Source organism: Nycticebus coucang, chromosome 9, assembly GCF_027406575.1.
Source record: "Nycticebus coucang isolate mNycCou1 chromosome 9, mNycCou1.pri, whole genome shotgun sequence".
NCBI lineage: Eukaryota > Metazoa > Chordata > Mammalia > Primates > Lorisidae > Nycticebus > Nycticebus coucang.
Genome location: NC_069788.1, coordinates 35502442 through 35520327, shown reverse-complemented (window position 1 = coordinate 35520327; position 17886 = coordinate 35502442). Strand labels below are relative to the sequence as shown.

The 17886-nt window shown below is 50.1% G+C and overlaps 1 long non-coding RNA gene and 1 pseudogene across 2 annotated transcripts in view; one reads left to right on the top strand and one right to left on the bottom strand.

Moving 5' to 3' along the window:
* Nucleotides 1-3162: 3162 nt before the first annotated feature.
* LOC128594658 (glyceraldehyde-3-phosphate dehydrogenase-like) lies at nt 3163-4340 on the top strand (annotated as a pseudogene). The gene has a single exon (XR_008382621.1). The product of XR_008382621.1 is annotated as a glyceraldehyde-3-phosphate dehydrogenase-like (transcript).
* Nucleotides 4341-12748: 8408 nt separating this feature from the next.
* The window catches only part of LOC128593481 (uncharacterized), a 31542-nt gene continuing 26404 nt past the window's right edge, over nt 12749-17886 (bottom strand). Inside the window, exon 3 of the long non-coding RNA XR_008382364.1 lies at nt 12749-12954. This is a non-coding gene — a long non-coding RNA (uncharacterized LOC128593481). The remainder of the gene's footprint in view (nt 12955-17886) is intronic.

Here is a 17886-nt window from a genome sequence, read left to right as displayed (position 1 = left end):
TATCCCCAGGCTGGCAGGGTCAGAGTTAGCACCTCCTACCTAGCACTGAGAATTGGGTGTTGCAATGGCTGAGGTAACTCTAAGATATCAACCCCACTATACATATGAGGAGACTGAGGCCATGACTGTTGCAGAGTCAGGACAGGTCCTGCCTTGGGGTGATCCTGCCAGGCTTGTTGTCAACACTCACTCTGCCTGAGTCAGGGTGCTCGTCTCCCAGCCTGACTATGAGCTCTCTGAGGTCAGGGACTAGTCTCCACCTTCCTTAAAGGAGTTTGCTGGGATTGAATGGGGACAGGTTAGGTACAGACCTGGGCCGGCCCCAGGGTAGGTGGGATTCTGCAATCCCCTTAGCCTGACTGGGTTGGCTTCAGGGCCTCCTCACCTCTAGGCCCCTTATTGTCCACAAGCCCCCTGCTTGGTTCCTGGTAGCCCGACTCCCGGCACCCTGGGAGGGAGTGTCTAGGGTGGCACAGGCGGCTATGCTCCCATGCCAAAATGGGCCACCTGGAGAAATCCTCAAAGCCTGGTGCAGAAACCCTCTCCCTCAGCTGGCAGAAGCCCACATGCTCTCCCCTGCCTCTGGTCCCCAGCCAGTTGGCTGTGCTAGGCCCAGCTTGGCCAGGTTCTCTCACATCCAGTGACAAATCCCTGCTGGATCAATCCCTTTTTCAAGTATAGTCCTTGCTCCAGCCATATATCTGAGCACAGATTTGTCCCCAAGAAACCCATGCCCTACCTCACAAATCTCTGCTCATCCCACCCTCCCTCCCTCCTCTCCCCACAGGAGTCACTTCCCCCAGAGCCTCTGGGTTCACCACACTCCCTTCAGAGGTCTTGCTCTCTAGGAAAGCTAGTCCCTCCCCTTCCAAAAAAGGTTCTCAGCAGAGGCAACAGAGAAGGAGCAAGGATCTAGCTTCCCCATAACCCAGCATGCCTCTGTCCTCCAGGAAGTCACCAAGACCACTCTTTAACCACCTTCTATCTGTCCTTTTTGTCATCCTATGCTATCCCTCAAGGCAGCAAGTTCTCAGGTCTGCTTCCCATCGTGTGGGTGATGAAGCGGCCTCTCTCTTATCAGATGCCAAGATGCTGCAATCAGGCACTGCAACAGGAAGGGCTGTCATCAAGCTCAACCCTCAAATTAATTCATTGTCTGCAATCTACCTGGAGGCTCTCCACAGAATCTGCTGGCTTCAGTCACTAACCCTACTTTACATACATTTTCAGTCAGGTAGCTTTTTTAAAAAACTCTTTTTTAAATTGTAAAATATACAGAACATAAAATTTACCATCTTGGATGGTGCCTGTGGCTCAAGGAGTAGGGCACCGGCCCCATATGCCAGAGGTGGTGGGTTCAAACCCAGCCCCGGCCAAAAACCGCAAAAAAAAAAAAAAAAAAATTACCATCTTAACCCTTTTTAAGTGTACATTTCAGTGGCATTAAGTATATTCACATTGTTGTGCAACCATCATCCCCAACCATCTCCAGAACTCTTTTCAATGTGCAAAACTAAAATCCTATCCATTCAATATGCAAAACTAAAATCCTATCCATCCAACCTTTTTTCTTCTTTCCTGCACATTGGAAGAATAACAATTGTCTTGGGCCATATATTAAGTAAACAAACACTAACAAAAACCGATGAGAAAAAAAAAGATTAGTGCATAATTTTTGCAATATCCAACACCATAGATAAGCAAAACAGTTCTTAAATAATCTATAAGTGGCCTATAGGCCTCAGGTTGAACACCCCTGCAACACTAACTCTCCATCTTGCCAGCCCCTGGCAACCATTCTACTTTCTGTCTCCAAGAACTTGACTATGAGATCCCAAGATGCTGCAATCAGGTACTAGGAACCTTATTAAAGTAGAATCTTACAATATTTATCCTTTTGTGACTTGATGATTTCACTTAGCACAATGCCTTAAGGTTCATTCACATTGTAGCATATGTTAAAATTTTCTTCCTTTTTAAGCCTAAATAATATTTCCTTATATGTATGTACCACATTTTGTCGCTCCATTTGTGTAAGTTTTTTATTTACGTTTTTAGAAATCAAAGTAATATAATCTCACGAAAGAGAGTCTAAACAGTTCAAAAACATATAAAATAAAAAGTAGGCTTTTCCACCCTCTTCACTCTTCCCACGGAAAGCCATTTCTAGTGAATCCCTGAAATTTTTGAGGCAGAAGGGCCAATAGGTTTATATCCACTTTTTGTGCATACACAGCTTTACACACATAGTGACATACTCCTCGCCAATACCTCTCAAATGTGAATGGGCACCAGAATCACGTAGAGAGCCTGTTAAAGCACAGAATGCTGGGCTCCAGCCCCAAGGTTCCTGATGCAGTAGTTCTAAAGTGGCCAAGACTCTCAATTTCTTTTTTTTTTTTTTTGGTTGCAGTTCAGCCGGGGCCGGGTTTGAACCCGACACCCTTGGTATATGGGGCCGGCGCCTGACCAACTGAGCCACAGGCGCCGCCCAAGACTCTCAATTTCTAACAAACTCTATAGAGTGCTGATGCTACCAGAGGGCATCCCCTTAGTTGAGTAGCAGTGAACAAGCCATGCCCCACTACTTGCCTTTCCACTTAGTGAATATCAACACACAAAACTCCATCTCACTCTTTTTTTTTTTTTTTTGTGGTTTTTGGCCGGGGCTAGGTTTGAACCCACCACCTCCGGCATATGGAACCGCCCCCATCTCACTCTTTTAAACCACTGCATACTACTCTGGTGTTTGGACACTCCCTAACATAACATATCTAATCAGTGTCCTATTGATGGATTTGATGTTGCCTCCAGTTTTTGCTTCCAGGTTTCAAAATAAATTGTAGGCTTGGCATCTGTAGCTCAGTGCCTAGGGCGCCAGCCACATACCCAGGAGCTGGCGGGTTTGAATCCAGCCCAGGCCTGCCAAACAACAATGACAACTACAACCAAAAAATAGCAGGGCGTTGTGGCAGTTTCCTGTAGGCCCAGCTACTTGGGAGGCTGAGGGAAGAGAATTGCTTAAGCCTAAGAATTGAGACTCCTGTGAGCTGTGACACCATGGCACTCTACTGAGGGCAACATAGTAAGACTCTGTCTCAAAAAAAAAAAGGCTCTCTAGTCCTCCCATTCATCAGACAGCTGCTGCTTCTAGTTCAGCACCAGCTGCATCCCCAAGGCACCCTGGTGAAAATGAAGGTCAGAATAAATGGCTTTGGTCGTATTGTGCGCCTGGTCACCAGGGCTGCTTTTAACTCTGGCAAAGTGGATATTGTTGTCATCAATGACCCCTTCATTGACCTCAACTACATGGTCTACATGTTCCAGTATGATTCCACCCACGGCAAATTCCATGGCACAGTCAAGGCTGAGAACAGGAAGCTTGTCATCAATGGAAATCCCATAATCATCTGCCAGGAGCGAGATCCCACCAAAATCAAATGGGGTGAGGCAGGCGCTGAGTATGTTGTGGAGTCCACGGCTGGGGCTCACCTACAGGGGGGGTGCCAAAGGAGTCACCATCTCTGCCCTTTCTGCTGATGCTCCCATGCTTTTGATGGATATGAACCACGAGAAGTACGAAAACAGCCTCAGATTGTCAGCAATGACTCCTGCACCACCAACTGCTTAGACCCCTTGGCTAAGGTCATCCGTGACTTCAGCATTGTGGAGGGACTCATGACCACAGTCCATGCCATCGCTGCTACCCAGAAGACTGTGAATGGCCCCTCTGGGAAGTTGTGGTGTGATGGTTATGAGACTCTCCAGAACATCATCCTGCCTCAACTGGTGCAGCCAAAGCTGTGAGCAAGGTCATGCCTGAGCTGAATGGGAAGCTCACTGGCATGACCTTCCATGTCCCCACTGCCAATGTATTGGTCATGGATCTCATCTGCCGTCTGGGGAAGGCTGCCAAATACCATAATATCAAGAAGGTGGTGAAGCAGGCATCAGAGGGCCCCCTCAAGGGCATCCTGGGTTACACAGAGCACCAGGTTGTCTCCTCTGACTTTAACAGTGACACCCATTCTTCCACCTTTGATGCTGGGGCTGGCAGTGACCTCAATGACAACTTTGTCAAACTCATTGCCTGGTATAATAATGAATTTGGCTACAGCAACAGGGTGGTGGATCTTATGGCCCACATGGCCTCCAAGACCACCAGCCCCCCAGACCACCAGCCCCAGCCAGACCATGAGAGGGAGAAAAAGGCCCTTAGCTGCTGGGGTGCCCCTGCCTACTCAGTCCCCACCTCACCAAGAATCTTCCCTCGACACAGTTTCCACACCAGACCCCCTAAAGAATGGGAGGGGCCTAGGGAGCCCCACCTTGTCATGTAACATCAATAAAGTTCCCTGAATTCAGCCTAATAAATAAACGAATTAATTAATTAATTAATTGTAGGCTGGGCACAGTGGCTCATGCCTGTAATCCTAGCACTCTGAGGGGCCAAGGAGGGAAGATTATTTGAGGTGTCAGGAGTTCAGATTGAACCTGAACAAAGCAAGACCGTTTCTGTACTAAAAATAGAAAAATTAGCCAGACATGGTAGCACACAACTGTAGTCCCAGCTACTCAGGAGCCTGAGGCAGAAGTTCTGCTTGAGCCCAGGAATTTTGCTGTGAGCTCAGCTGAGGCCCTGGTACTCTAGCCAGGGTGACAGAGAGAGGCTCTGTCTCAAAAAGAAAACAAATCAGAATGAACACACCATACATAAACATTTGTATAATACATATACATTTATGACAGTGTATCCAATAAATTCCTAGATATGGAACACTTAAGCTAATGATTAGAAAAATAATAAATAAATTCTCACGTATATTGCCAGTCCCCTTCACAGGTGCAATTGCCTTCCCACCAATTCTGAGGATGGCTGTGTCCACACAGAGAGGGGTTGCCCAGTTAAGTTGTTATCAGTTAAATTGGTGGAAAGAAAATCTTCTCATTTCTTAATTTTGATTTGTTTGTATTTTGACTGATGGTGAGCATTTTCATCTGTTCATTAGCCATTAATATCCCCTTTTCTGTTCATGTGCTTTGCCCGTTTTTCTATTTGGTTTTCTTTTCCTTTATTGACGTGTAAGAACTTACCTGTTACCTAGGTTGAAAGTATTTTTTCCAGTTTAACGTTAGGACATTACTTTTATTTATTTTTTTTTTTTAGATGGAGTCTCACACTATTGCCTCTCACTGTATTGTAGAATGTTGAGGTATCACAGCTCACAGCAACCTCAAACTTTTGGGCTTGAGCAATCCTCTTGCCTCAGACTCCCATGTAGCTGGGACAACAGGCACCCACAACCAACTCCCCCCAACAGGGTCTCATTCTTGCTCAGTCTGGTCTCGAACTCCTGACCTCAAGTAATACACCCATCTCAGCCTCCCAGAGGGCTAGGATTACAGGAGTGAGCCACTGTTACCGAGCCTGGACATTTAATTTTTTAAAAAACTTTTTGAGATACAGGGTCTCATTCTGCTGCCCAGGCGGATCTTGAACTCCTGGGTTCAACCCATCCTCCCATCTCAGCCTCCTGAGTAGCTGAGACTACAGGTGTGTGCCACCATACCACCCAGCATTACATTTTAAGGTAGCCAATTTTTTTTTATTTTTTGGCCGGGGCTGGGTTTGAACCCACCACCTCCAGCTTATGGGACGGGTGCCCTACTCCTTGAGCCACAGGCACCGCCCATAAGGTAGCCAATTTTTTAAAACATTTCCTTTTGTGACTCTTAGGTTTTGCATCATACTTTCCCAATCCAGGAATATAAGCTGTTAGACTTTTAGGTGTTTTATTCTAGTAATTTTAGGGTTTCTTCTTTACATTTAAATCTTTGCTCCATCTGGAATTTATTCCCTCTAAACAGGTAGCCAGTTGCCCAATTTGATTGTATAACTCATCTCTTCTCCTCTGATCTAAAATGTCAATTTATCATATATTTAATTTCCATTTGTTCACGGATGTGTGTCTGGACTCTACTCTGTTCCTTTGATCTGTCTGTCTGTTCTTCTGCCAGTACCCAACTATTTTATTACTGGTGCTTTATGCAACATTTTAGTAGCACTAGTCAATCCTTGTAATATCTCTTTTTCAGAATTTTCCAAGCTCCTTTTGCAAATTTATTTCTCCAGATGAACTTTAATATAATTTGTCAAGTTCAAAAGATCTTGTTGTTTTTCACCTCTTCTAACAGATGTGATTTTCTGATTTCTCAGCTCACAGCCAAACAGAAACAAGTTGAGAAGAATAGGGTGGATTGGTGGTCTGCCTGAGGCAGGCAAAGTGATGGTAGCAGAAGTGACAGCTGAGAGGGAGGGAGTTGATGAAGTGATGAAGAACTATAAAAAACAGGCATAAGAACTATGAAAATACAGCCATCGTGGAAATGGGCCTTTAGCATGGGGCCAAACAAGACCTTGGATTTTTGCTATATTATAACTAGGATAGTGATGGACATTTATAACCACAACTCTGAGTCATGAAGACTCACATGTTCTGTAACCTCTGATTAAGAAGGCCGGAAAGTGTGTAATACCCACTAGTGATTCCTATCCAAAATACCTCTTTTTAAGGTTTCAGATATTAATGTCTGGAAAATTAGTGTGAAATGGTTCATTCCTGGATGATGACATAAATATGATATGTTACATAGTTTCTCTACAGTTTTTTCAAACCCACTTTCAAATTCCAAGGAGCTGCCAGCCCTGGGATTTGAATTCACTCTATCAGTGGAAACAGAGCTGAGGGAAATGTCTCCACCCTTTCAGCCAATCCAAACACAAAAATTTAACAACAAAATTACCTCATTCCAAGCATCTGTCTCTGAACAGAAGCATGTTACAGGCAGAGTATATTGTAATTTTCAACAGCCCCACTAGGTGAATACTATACTCCCATTATACAGAAAACTGAAGCTCAGAGAGGTCAGATGACTTGGGGGAGTTCAAGTTAGTATGTGACAAAGAGCCTTCACACCTTCACTCCCACATTCCACTGAACAGCCCCTTTCAACTCTCTCCCACTACCACCACCAGGAGGTTCAAAAGGCAACCAATCCTATTGTGACACTCTTTCCCAAGGCCCTGCCACCTGCCTGGCTCAAAGCCCACTCAGCTGGCATACCACCCAGGAGTAACATGCATAGCAGGGAGGGTAGAGTAAGGTGCAAACCTGGGCCATCCAGGGAAGGAAGGGACAGCCCCCAACGCTGTCTACCTGCCAGCCCCAGAGATCAGGGATTCAGGAAGTGAAAAGGTCCCCTGGGATTCAGGAGACACTTCTAAGATGAGGGCACTAGCTGCATAGCCTGGCATGGCCTCCTGAGTTATCCCAAGATACAGATTCTGTGTTCAATATACCACACCTTTGCCAATGGTATGGGCAGAGCAAAGAGGGGTCCTAGACACTCCAGAGAGGAGTTATACAGGGGACATACAGAGGGAAGAGGTGACAATCAGAGCACCCTTTGTTTTTCCTTCCCAGGCCAGGCCCTTATAAGAGGCTTTATGAGGACTGCCTGGGATTCAGGCACAGGGAGATGGGAGGCTGAAAGGACTCTAGGTTGACCGCTCCTTAGGCAAAAGCAGAACTAGATGGGCATGAATATGGTCATGAAGCTAGTCCCCCAAGGGCCAGTGTTTTCAGCACTCTATGAACCCTCACCCCAGAATCTGTGTTACTGTAAGGCAAGAACCCTGAGAATGAGGAGAGCAATCAGGAAGGTACTCACTCCAGCAGCCTGCCGTAGAGTACCTACTACGGGCAAAGGACTGTGTTAATAGGTTCACATAAAAAGGAACCTGGGTAAAGGCGGGGTTCGAAGGAAGGAAGACAGAGTCCGCACGGAAAGCAGAGAAGCAAAAGCTGGCAGCGGGGTAAGCCAACCTCTGCGTGCGGAAGAGCCGCGCGTTCCAAGCTCGGTGTGCGCCCTCTATACCGTCCCCGCACGCGCACGCGCACGCGCGCATGCAGCCGCTCCCCCGCCCGCGCGGCTCTGCTCCCGCGCGCGCGCACTTGAGGCCTCCCTTGTGCGTCTCCTCCATTCGCTACGTGCAGAATGGTCCGTCGGCAGCAGCTGCAACGCCGGGTGGGAGGGGGAAGAGGAGGGGAGTGGGAGGCGGTGCCCAGGTCTGGGGGAGGGGCCGCTGCGTACTGGGTGAGAGAGGGCTGGGGGAGACGCGCTGGGCCCCCGGAGCAAGGAGGGTAGGGGGAGAGAGCCTGGATCGGCTTGTTGTTCAACTCTCGCCCCCCTACCGCCCCCGCTTCTTTCTGCAAGGCCATTACGGCCATCTCCCTGCTTAGGCGTCTTGGAACTGAACCAACCTAGAAGGTTTTTTTCCGTGGTGACCCCGACCCCAAAAAGAACCATTTTGGGTCCCCTCTCCCCAATTCTTGTCCCAACCACATTCCCAAGCTTTGGTATGAGATCACCCAGCAGCAAGGCCTTCCCAACTCTATGGGGTCGGGTCCCTAAAAGATTCTGCACTCTCACTCCCCTTCTCTTCTCTCTTACCCTACCTGGATGAAGAGGCATGGGAGGATGGACACCAGGGCATATTTCCCAGCATGTTCACGGGGGAAGGCCCAGCATCTCAAATATGCACTCTAACATAGCTAATGAACGTCAAGTGGCCCAGAGGAGCAGGCAGCTGCCCACCTCGTATTCCTCCAAAGAAGTGAATGTCAAGAAGAGTTGCTGTGAATTCACTCGAATTATGGGGCTACGCCCTATACACCTGTTTGTAAAGGGCCTCCCAGGAATGTAATGGTGAGGGACCACCAAGGTGGTGTATCTATAAGCCTGCAAGATCCCAAACAGACGAGCTCCCCATCCCGCCAGGAATCCAGATGTGGTCCAGATGTCCACAGCAGTCCCTCCCACAGGGTGGGACACCAGCTATTCTGTACAACCCCTCCCAACCCTTCTTCTAGGTCAAAGGAGGAAAGCTGGTGATCTCCAGTGTCTCTTCTCCATTTGGGCTATTGGAAGGGGGCAACTCCCTCGATCTCTTCCTGCCCAAAGCAGCCTGCGTTCACCTCTACAGCAGACAGCAGTCACAAGGGTTTAACCTGTGGTCTAACCTCTAGCCTTCTGCTAACAGGTTAAATGCAGATCACCAGGAAGGAAGGCACCCTGCGTCAGTTTCATTTCTTCTCTCCCCCCCCCCCCACACACACACACCGATCCACGCGCACAGTGGCCGGACCCAAAAAAGCGGATTCTCTTGTTCCCTCCCTGGTGGCGTCAGTTTTTTGATGGCGCCCTCTGCTGGCCAGTAGGAAATGCAGGAAAGAACAGAGTTCTGCGGCTCACTCCTGGAAGATCTGGGGAAGGGAACAAGAGACAGAAACAAGTGAAAACTGGAAGCTGACAGTTCCTCTAGGCTGATCACAAACAAGGGAGGCGTGATGAAGCCTTCCTGGAAGTGGGGAGCTTTCAGGCAGCTTTATATGGGCCTAAAGGAGCAAGTCAAACTGGCAGATGGGGGCTCAGGACTCCCCCAGTGTGGCTCTTCCTGTGGGCTGAGCCTACCCTTGCCCAGGTTGGATGGCTCATACACTTGCTAACTCTGATGGTTGTTGTGCCCTGCCAGTCAGCCTCTATTGGAGTAATGAGCTGGGAGGAGCAGCCATGGCTGGAAACCCTGAACCTTCTAGTCCTGGCCTGGTTCCTTGGGGATGTGAGAGAAGGTGACCCCAGAGAGAAGCCTGCAATTGACAGATCTCTGCCCCACCCTACCTCACATGCACACAGGATGGCCCAAGCCCAGGTTCTTGGCATGGCAGAGCTCTAGGTAGAGTAGGAGCCTGAGTCACAGCCTGGCATGACTCTGCCCAGTCCTTGGAGAGGCCAGCTAGCTCAGAGGTGAGACCTGGGTCAATAACCCATCACCCTGCCTCCTGCCATCAGGTATCCTCCCCATCACGTCCCATACGTGCGGCCAGGGCAGGCCAGGAAAGTACTGAGCAGGGGTAGTGCTAGGGCCTGTACCTCAGGGCCATGGAGGAGGGAAGGAGGAAAAGAATGAAGGGGTTCTCACTGCCATAGCAGGAGGAGCTGAAGGTGGGCGGGATTAGAGATGGGAGGGACTGGATGGGCCCCCAGGCATTTGGAGTCTCCCCTTGCATGCCAGATGAGGGAAGCAGCAGGTGCCAAGGACTGGCAATTTCTGGGACCTGCTCCTCAAGTTGCTTCTCTGAGAGAGTTTCCTATGGTTGCCCTCAGGGCCTCAGCTTCTTCATAGGCCCTTCTCCCAGGTCTTACCTCCAAAGGCAGCTCCTCTCCCAGCCTTTACAGGCTTCACTAGGGCCCAAGTCCAGAGACAAGACTTTCAGCTCTGTAACCCAGCAGAGTCAGAAGGCCTGGCTGCTGGTACCACTCCCACATAGTAAATGACACTGTGGGCTTCCTTCATCCCCACCCAACTCCACCCCACTTTACTGATTTACTGATTTCCACCTTACTGGCTAGGCCCCCTTTCAGACCTTGCCTAGGTGAACCAGACTCCCAGAAGTGGAAATTGTGGCCCCAGAACCGAGTAGTAGTAATTTAATTGGAAGTCATTAATTTACTCAGAAAACAATGGCAGTGGAGGGCAAGGCAGAGGAGACCGTGGCCTAATGGAGCTCAGACTCTCAAACTTAATGAGTCTCTTTCTGGACCAAAGCTGAACTGAGTGTACCCAAACCACCTAGGAGACCCTCTCCTCTGACCCAGGTCAGAGCAGACTGGGGTAGCACTACAGAAAAAAGCAGGTGCCTTGGGTGGTGGGAAGAGGCCTTTTGAAGTTAAGCCGGTATAGACCGGCATAAGAAGGAAATTGGGGAAGTGGAAGGGGTTCTGGTATGGGAACGGTCCCTCTCCTGTCACTTATACCTCCATCCTTACCAAGGCCATTCCCCCTCGTCCCTACCCAAACCAGAGGCCCATTTCCCTCCTTTGGTCAGTGACGTCCCAGGGCAGCCCATCCTAAATAAAACACGTCCGAAGGCTAACTTGACTCCTTCCTGCTGCAGGAAACCATTACAATAACCGAAGAAAGGAGGGCCAGAGGACAGAGCCCCTGCCGGGCCCCAAGGGGGCGTGTCGTCGGCTCCAACGCGTCGCTGTCCCGGCGGCGTGGCGGGGACTCTGGCCGGCAGCCTCCCGCGCTCAGGAGCAGCTGACCCGCTGGCGGCTGGCCAGGTCTCGGCAGCGCCTGGAGGCGCAACGTGCGGCCCGGCATGTCGCGGGCGCAGCAGCAGGGAAATGTGGGGGCGGGCCGGCGGGCCCCCTCCCTCCGACGCTGGTCCATTCATAAAACCTGCAGGCGCTGCCCGGGCCTGGCAGCCTTAGTATCCTAATTGCAAACTCATTAAGGAGTTTGCATCTCATTTGCATGGAAATCATTTCCTGGCCCTAAATAGTGAAACTACCCGCCCCTTCATAGCCCCCTGTGCTCTGCTCTACCCATCCACAGTCTGGGAGAAAAGAGGGGATCCTCCATGCCTCCTCCTTTAGGAATGAGGGGTAGCAGAACACCACAGCAGGGAACCCTGCCTGTGCTCCAGGTGAGCGTGCCCTGCTCTAATGGGTCCAAGTGAGGGGAGGTGCCTGCCAAGTCATTTGCCCCCCGGCCTGGCCATGCCCAGGGAAGGGAGGAGGCGGTTGGTCGGCAGTCAGCCCCAGCTGCTGGTTGTACCTGGCAGGAGTAGAGCTGGTGGGTGAGGCCATTCGTGCCCAGCCTCACGTACATGCCCTGCCACAGGCCATGCCCCCACCCCCACATCCCTTACCCCACAGAACAAGTGCCCAGTGACTGCAGAAACAGACACCCAGTCATGGCACACAAAGGCACCCACACCAGGCCAGCCATCATGGCTGCCACCTTGGCAGCCACTCTGGAGGACAGAGAGTTGCCTTTACAAGCCATTTTGTCCTTCTTCAGCATGGTGCCAGGATTGGAGGAAAGGGGGTTCTCCTGAGACTTCCCTAAGAGGGCCCATAGAGGGGTTTACATAAGGACCCCAGGTTTAGTCTTTTGCCTGCCCCTCCTCTCCTGCAACTCCTATTTATGGAGGCTTCCAAGTACTGTGCCCTGCATGAGGACCTGTCCAGGCAAGGGAGAAGTGCAGGAGCCTCCAACCCAGAAGGGGAAGTGGGGAAATGAATGACCTGAGGAAGGGACATCTAAGTCCTCCCCAGCTGGGCTCTGTCTTTCCTGTCCCAAGTGTGTGTAGTTGAGAGACCAATCCCCAACTTCCTGGGGTGGGAAGGGAGGAGTATTTCAAGTCTTTGGAAGTAGAATAGTACTGTCTAAAGTACATAAAATCAAATACTACCTGGGACATAATGTCCTGGTTTTATATGACCTGAGACAGTGTAAAAAGTGATGGCAAAATTTTCAGCATGAAGAGTCTAAAGTAAAAACCTGCCTTTTGTCTGCCTTCCCAGACATGGCCCTGCTTTGTTTCCTGTCTGCCCACACTCCCACCTGCTGTACCTGAAATTTATGCTCTTCTTTAAGACATAAAGGGGTGGGCAAGGATGTTCTGGAACATTGACCACGCATCCATCCTGAGTGGGATTGGACAGACTCTACCCTCCCAGTTCCTGGAGCAGTTGGGTTTCAAGTGCCATGTGTATGCATGGTACAGTAGCACTAGAAGAAAGTATTAGAACACCTCATCCTTTTTTTCATGTAGTATGAGTGTGTTTTACAAGGTAAGTGATCTAAAAATATACTGATTATTACAGGTGTGTGTTCAACAATTTTTTTTTATTGCTAGGGGCACATGATCAAAAAAACGTAAGAGGTCACTAGTGTAGACTTCAGGTGGGGCAGTTGTGGGCAGAGGATGGCTTGTCTGTCCATCGAAGTTCATGTCCAATGGTGGCCTGAAACATGATTACCTCAGAGCCTGGCAGGGAGCAGAGGTCAGGGACCAAGCGTTGAATGAACGAAGTCCATCCCTAGAATTGACAGATGAGGAAATTGAAATAACTCTAGGGTGACAGATTGCTCAGAGGAAGCCATGAGTAGGTTGAGAGTCTCATTTTGCTACCATGTCTGCAGTGTCCAACATCCAGGACCACACAACCCTACTTTAACCCACCCCAGTGAGCACAGCTTCCTGCTCTGCCTGCTGGCATAGTGGCCTGCCTGAGCTCCTTATTGGTTCCTGATTATCAGTGCCAGATAGGGTTGCCACCTGCCATATCTCTCCCAACCTGGAAAAAAGCCTTTTGCAGGGTTTGTATCCTAGAACTCTCTGGAGATCAATTTGATGTAGGAGAAAGAATTTAGGCTCCAGATAAGTCTCAATTTTCATCCATCCTGGAGTACACTTGACTGATATGAGCCTCAGTTTTTTCATCTGTAACTTGGGAATGAGAATAGTAACTACTATACAAAGTTGCTGTGGATACTGAGTGGCCAACCATGTGCACAAGGTCTGAAACATAGCAGGAGTTCTGTAAGATTCTTACCCCTCTGCATGCATGCAGCAGGTGCCCATAAAAAAACCTGTTATATTGTGATTTGACGTCAGCATGAGAAAGAGAATTCTTAAGGCAGATAAATGAGCACCTTCCTGCAGAAGTTGAGCAGCCACCCCAGCAGCCTCAGGCCCTCTCCAAGATCACCCACTCCTTGGTGGCATATCCTCCCTCTTTCCCCCACCCAGTTCCTTTCCCTCTTTCTGCAGACTTTCACTTCAAGCATGAGCTGAGGGTGACACCTCATGGCCAATCCTATAACTGCAGAACCTTGATCAGTAACCCTTCTGGAAGAACAGGAGGTCAGGTGCAGGAGAGAGAGCCATTATTTCCAACATCTTCCCTGCACCTCCCAACTTTCTCTCAGGGGCCCCTTCCCCAAGGAGTGCTATGGGGGGGTCACCCCTCACCACTCTATCCTCTGAAGCTCTAACTTGAAGAGCTACACCTGTCTGATGGGTGGGATGATCAAGGAGGGCTCTGCCCAGACCCTTCAGCCCCAGCCCTGGTTGCAGGCAAAAAGGAGGACAACAGCTACCCTTCCCCTAATGCTACTGAATGCCTCAAAAGCATCATTTCATCAAGTTTTTATCACTATGGCCTATTATCACAAAGAAGAAACCAAGGCACATCAAGGTTAAACAGTGTACCAATGGACCACAGTTCCTCAGTGGCCAAATGAGAAAATAAATACAGTGGCACTCAATGGGACACCACACAAGCCTCTGAGGAACAGAGAAGGCCCAGAGGATGGGGACTGCTATGAGATTTGAAGCCCCAAATTCCAACACAACTTTGCCCCAACCAATGGGGTGAACTCTATCAAGAGCTTTCTGCTGAGCCTCCCTCTTCTCCATCCCCATTCAGCATTGGATAGAGCAATGATTCTTCAACTGGCTGAACATGGGAATCACCTGGGAAGAATTATTGTGAATACTCATTCTTTTCCACCATTGACAGAAAATCAACATTGGCAGGGGTAAAGATGAGGCATGAGTATTAAAAAAAAATTTTTTTTTCTAGGTGATTCTATATGCAGCCAGGGTTAAGAGTGGACATTCTGGGAGTTTCCCATCATCTGACTTCCCTGCTCTTGAGAGGTCAGTTCTCCAAGGCCCCTCTCTGTCCTGAGGGCTGTCCACCCAGACCCCCAGAACAAGCTGCCTTCCCAAACACCAAAGAGACACTGGCTTACCAACCCTTTCCAGAGAGGGAACAGCAGGCTTGAGTCTCCTGAGTCTCTGACCTCAGGCCTGGCCTCTGGGGTAGGGGGGAGAGAAAGCCCCAGGGAGCTTAACCCCAACAGGATGAAGGCGCCATAATTAGGGTCAGGCGGTTGGCTCAGCCTGCGGAAATCCCCAGCTTAGTAGGGATGGGGGGTAGTGCTGCAGCCTGGGAGAAGGGGTCAGGGCAGAAGTGAAGGGGGCAGGGAAGCCCAGGTACGTGGAGACCCCAGGGCCTTAGTCCTAGGCCACCACCTGAGGGGGCCCACTAGAGGCTCCCTGATCCCCAGTGGGAAGGGAAGGACTGACCAGCCCCAAATCCCAAAGTCCCTTCTGCTGTCTTAGAGTGCAGTACACCAGGTGGGAAAGGGCTATGTGAGTGTTTCCAGGGCGACCCAGGCCTCTCTCCTGCCTGTAATCCTCAGGCTTTGAGTGAGGGATCACTTTCCACTGTGGAATGTAACACTAAGGGGACAAAATGGGGCAGGGAGGGGGCAGTCGCCAGGGAAAGAACCTTGCAGGGGGCTACTTTCCAGCCTCCAAAAGGCCCTCCAGAATGTGGCAGATACAAAGAGAGAAGTCCCTTCTCCATGAGTCCCCAAGGTTGTCACCTCAGGGCACAGGGTTCCAAGCTGGGCTGACCAGGTACCCCTCAGCAGACCCCAGCCCAGAATCATAACATGGGAGTGTTGGATGATCACCTTTGCTAGCCACTCATTTTCAAAGGAGGAAGCATGGGAGGGTAAGCAGAGGGCAGATATACATCTGTCATGAAGCTGTGACAGTGGGGACCAGAGACCAGCCCATTCTCCCACATTGAGAATAACACAAATTCCAAGAAGCCTTCCACACTAACTCCCAAAGAGCTGGCAGTTCTCCCCTCCCACATACATAGCTTGGCCTGCAAGAGGATGTCCTCTCCTCTCAGCCTCACCCCTGGGCTCATTACTTGGGTCCTGTTTAGGCCTCGGTTCTCCTGGCTATGGGCTCTTCCCATACCTTAACCCAGGAGGCCTTGTGGGCAGGACCATGTGGGACACAAAGGTACTGCACCCAAACCAGTACCGCTCATGAGGAGGCCTGGGAATAAGCACAGGCTCTTGGAGAGGCAGTACAACTTGGCTCAAGTCAGAACCTGGAAAGTGTGAAGCTGCTTAAAGGATGATCTGAGCCAGCACCTCAACTTCTGCCTCAATACTGCAGAGATGGGTATATTTACACATTCATTTGTTTATCCACTGAGCCTTGCCCAACCATCTTCTACATCTCTGGAGTGGAGGCAACCCGATCTATGTTCAAGGCCACTGGCTAAATCCTTAACAAATAGAGACAAGTTCCATCACTTGCCCTTCCTAGCATGGCACTGTGATGGTAAAAGATGCTGATCAGCAACAACTCTACGTTGATGTTACACTGAGGCGTTCACGCCTGGCTTGCACACCTTGGCATGCATTTCATACTCACCCAGACAGCATTGGCCCTCACTGATAGATGGGAATCTGAGATAGGTGGGAAATGGTCTTGCAGCCAGAAAGGCAGGGCCTAGATGGAGCCCAGGCACCTGAGCTCCCAGCCCAGTGTTCACTTTACACTCCACTCCCAACCTTCCATCAGCTTGGATTTCATGTAGAAGACAGGATTTACTCAAGGGGAAAAAATTGTGATTTGGGCCCCTAATTATAAAAATAATAACAGTGAAGATGAATCAGAGGCCCAGAACAGTGCTGAGTTTGTCAAATGCATGGGAGTCAAGTGCTAAACACAGAACCCCTCACCTCTTCTCTGGGCCAGGCCCACAATGCCCTGGACTGGCACAGCCGCACACGTAGACGTAGACACACACACACACACACACATGCCTGGGGAGCATGAGTCCCTGCACGTTCCAGGAGACGGGATGTCCCAGCCTCTTTACTCCCCTCTGATAACCCAACAGCTTCCAGCAGGGCAGGCACGTACTCCTCAGGATGGCCACGTTGGGCACGTGCCAGGCCAGCTGCCAAGGGCCCAGGGCCCTAGGCCTGCTGGGCCCTAGAGGGTGACCTGCTCCATGACCCTGCTCAACCTCAGGAAGGGGGGTTACTCCCTGGGATGTGCAGCCCAGAGGCCCCACCCTAACCCTCCTCAGAACCAGTGTTCACTGCAAGGCAAGGCTTAATGAGGAGCCTCAGGGATCCCCCTGCTTCCTCTGAGCACCCATCCCCTGGAGAGTGGGCATTCTCTGGGAGAGGCTCAGAAGCAGGAAAGCAGGTGAATCTGGGAAAGGTGGAGGTATCTGTGTGGGGGAATCAAGAAAGAGTGTGGAGAGGGCTTGCCTGAGGCATGTTAAACAGGCAGTCATAATGTAAGAGAATGCAGCACTCCCGTGGTGGGAGGACCTGAGGACGATGAGGAGATGAGGACGTGGGCTTTGAAGCCAGCAGAGCTGGGTTTGGATCCTTGCCCTGCCACTTATAAGCTGGGTGACCTTACCCTCTCTAAGTCTCTCAGTGTCATCTCCAAAATGGGGAGAATAGTACCCAGATTAAAGTACCGACTTGTGAGAAGCAGATGGGGTCCTCAGTATAAAATGTAACCATCATGTCTGACACACAGGATCTGCTCAATTCACAGTAGCTGTTCTTAGAAAAGTACAAAAGAGGGCAGCGCCTGTGGCTCAGGGAGTAGGGCGCCGGTCCCATATGCCAGAGGTGGCTGGTTCAAACCCAGCCCCGGCCAAAAAACCAAAAAAAAAAAAAAAAGAAAAGTACAAAAGAGCTCTGAGAACAATTCCTGAAAAATCAGCCACAGCCTACTCTGGGAGCTGCTGGAAAGGGGTTTACATTGCTGAGAGGTAGCAAAAATTCTGCAGACAGGGCCCAGGGCACCCTCTGTCCTCATCACCCTTGCCCTTTGACTAGTGTGATGGGGTGAAGGAGAAGGAAAGACAGCCATTGCTGCCATGCTGGTGTCTTTCCAGGGGATACTGAGGGTCCTGGAGAACTTCTCTTTCCCCATGCCCTCACTGTTCAAACGAGGGGACTGAGATCATTTGGAGAGTAAGGACAGAAGAAAGTTGGTTAAGCCCCACACTAGTTTCTTCTTGCCTTTGAGGCACTCTAACCCCTGCTCAGAAATAGAAGCCAGGGAGTGAAGACCTAGCAACCGCATTCCCTGGGAATGGAGATGCAAAGCTCTGTTCCTA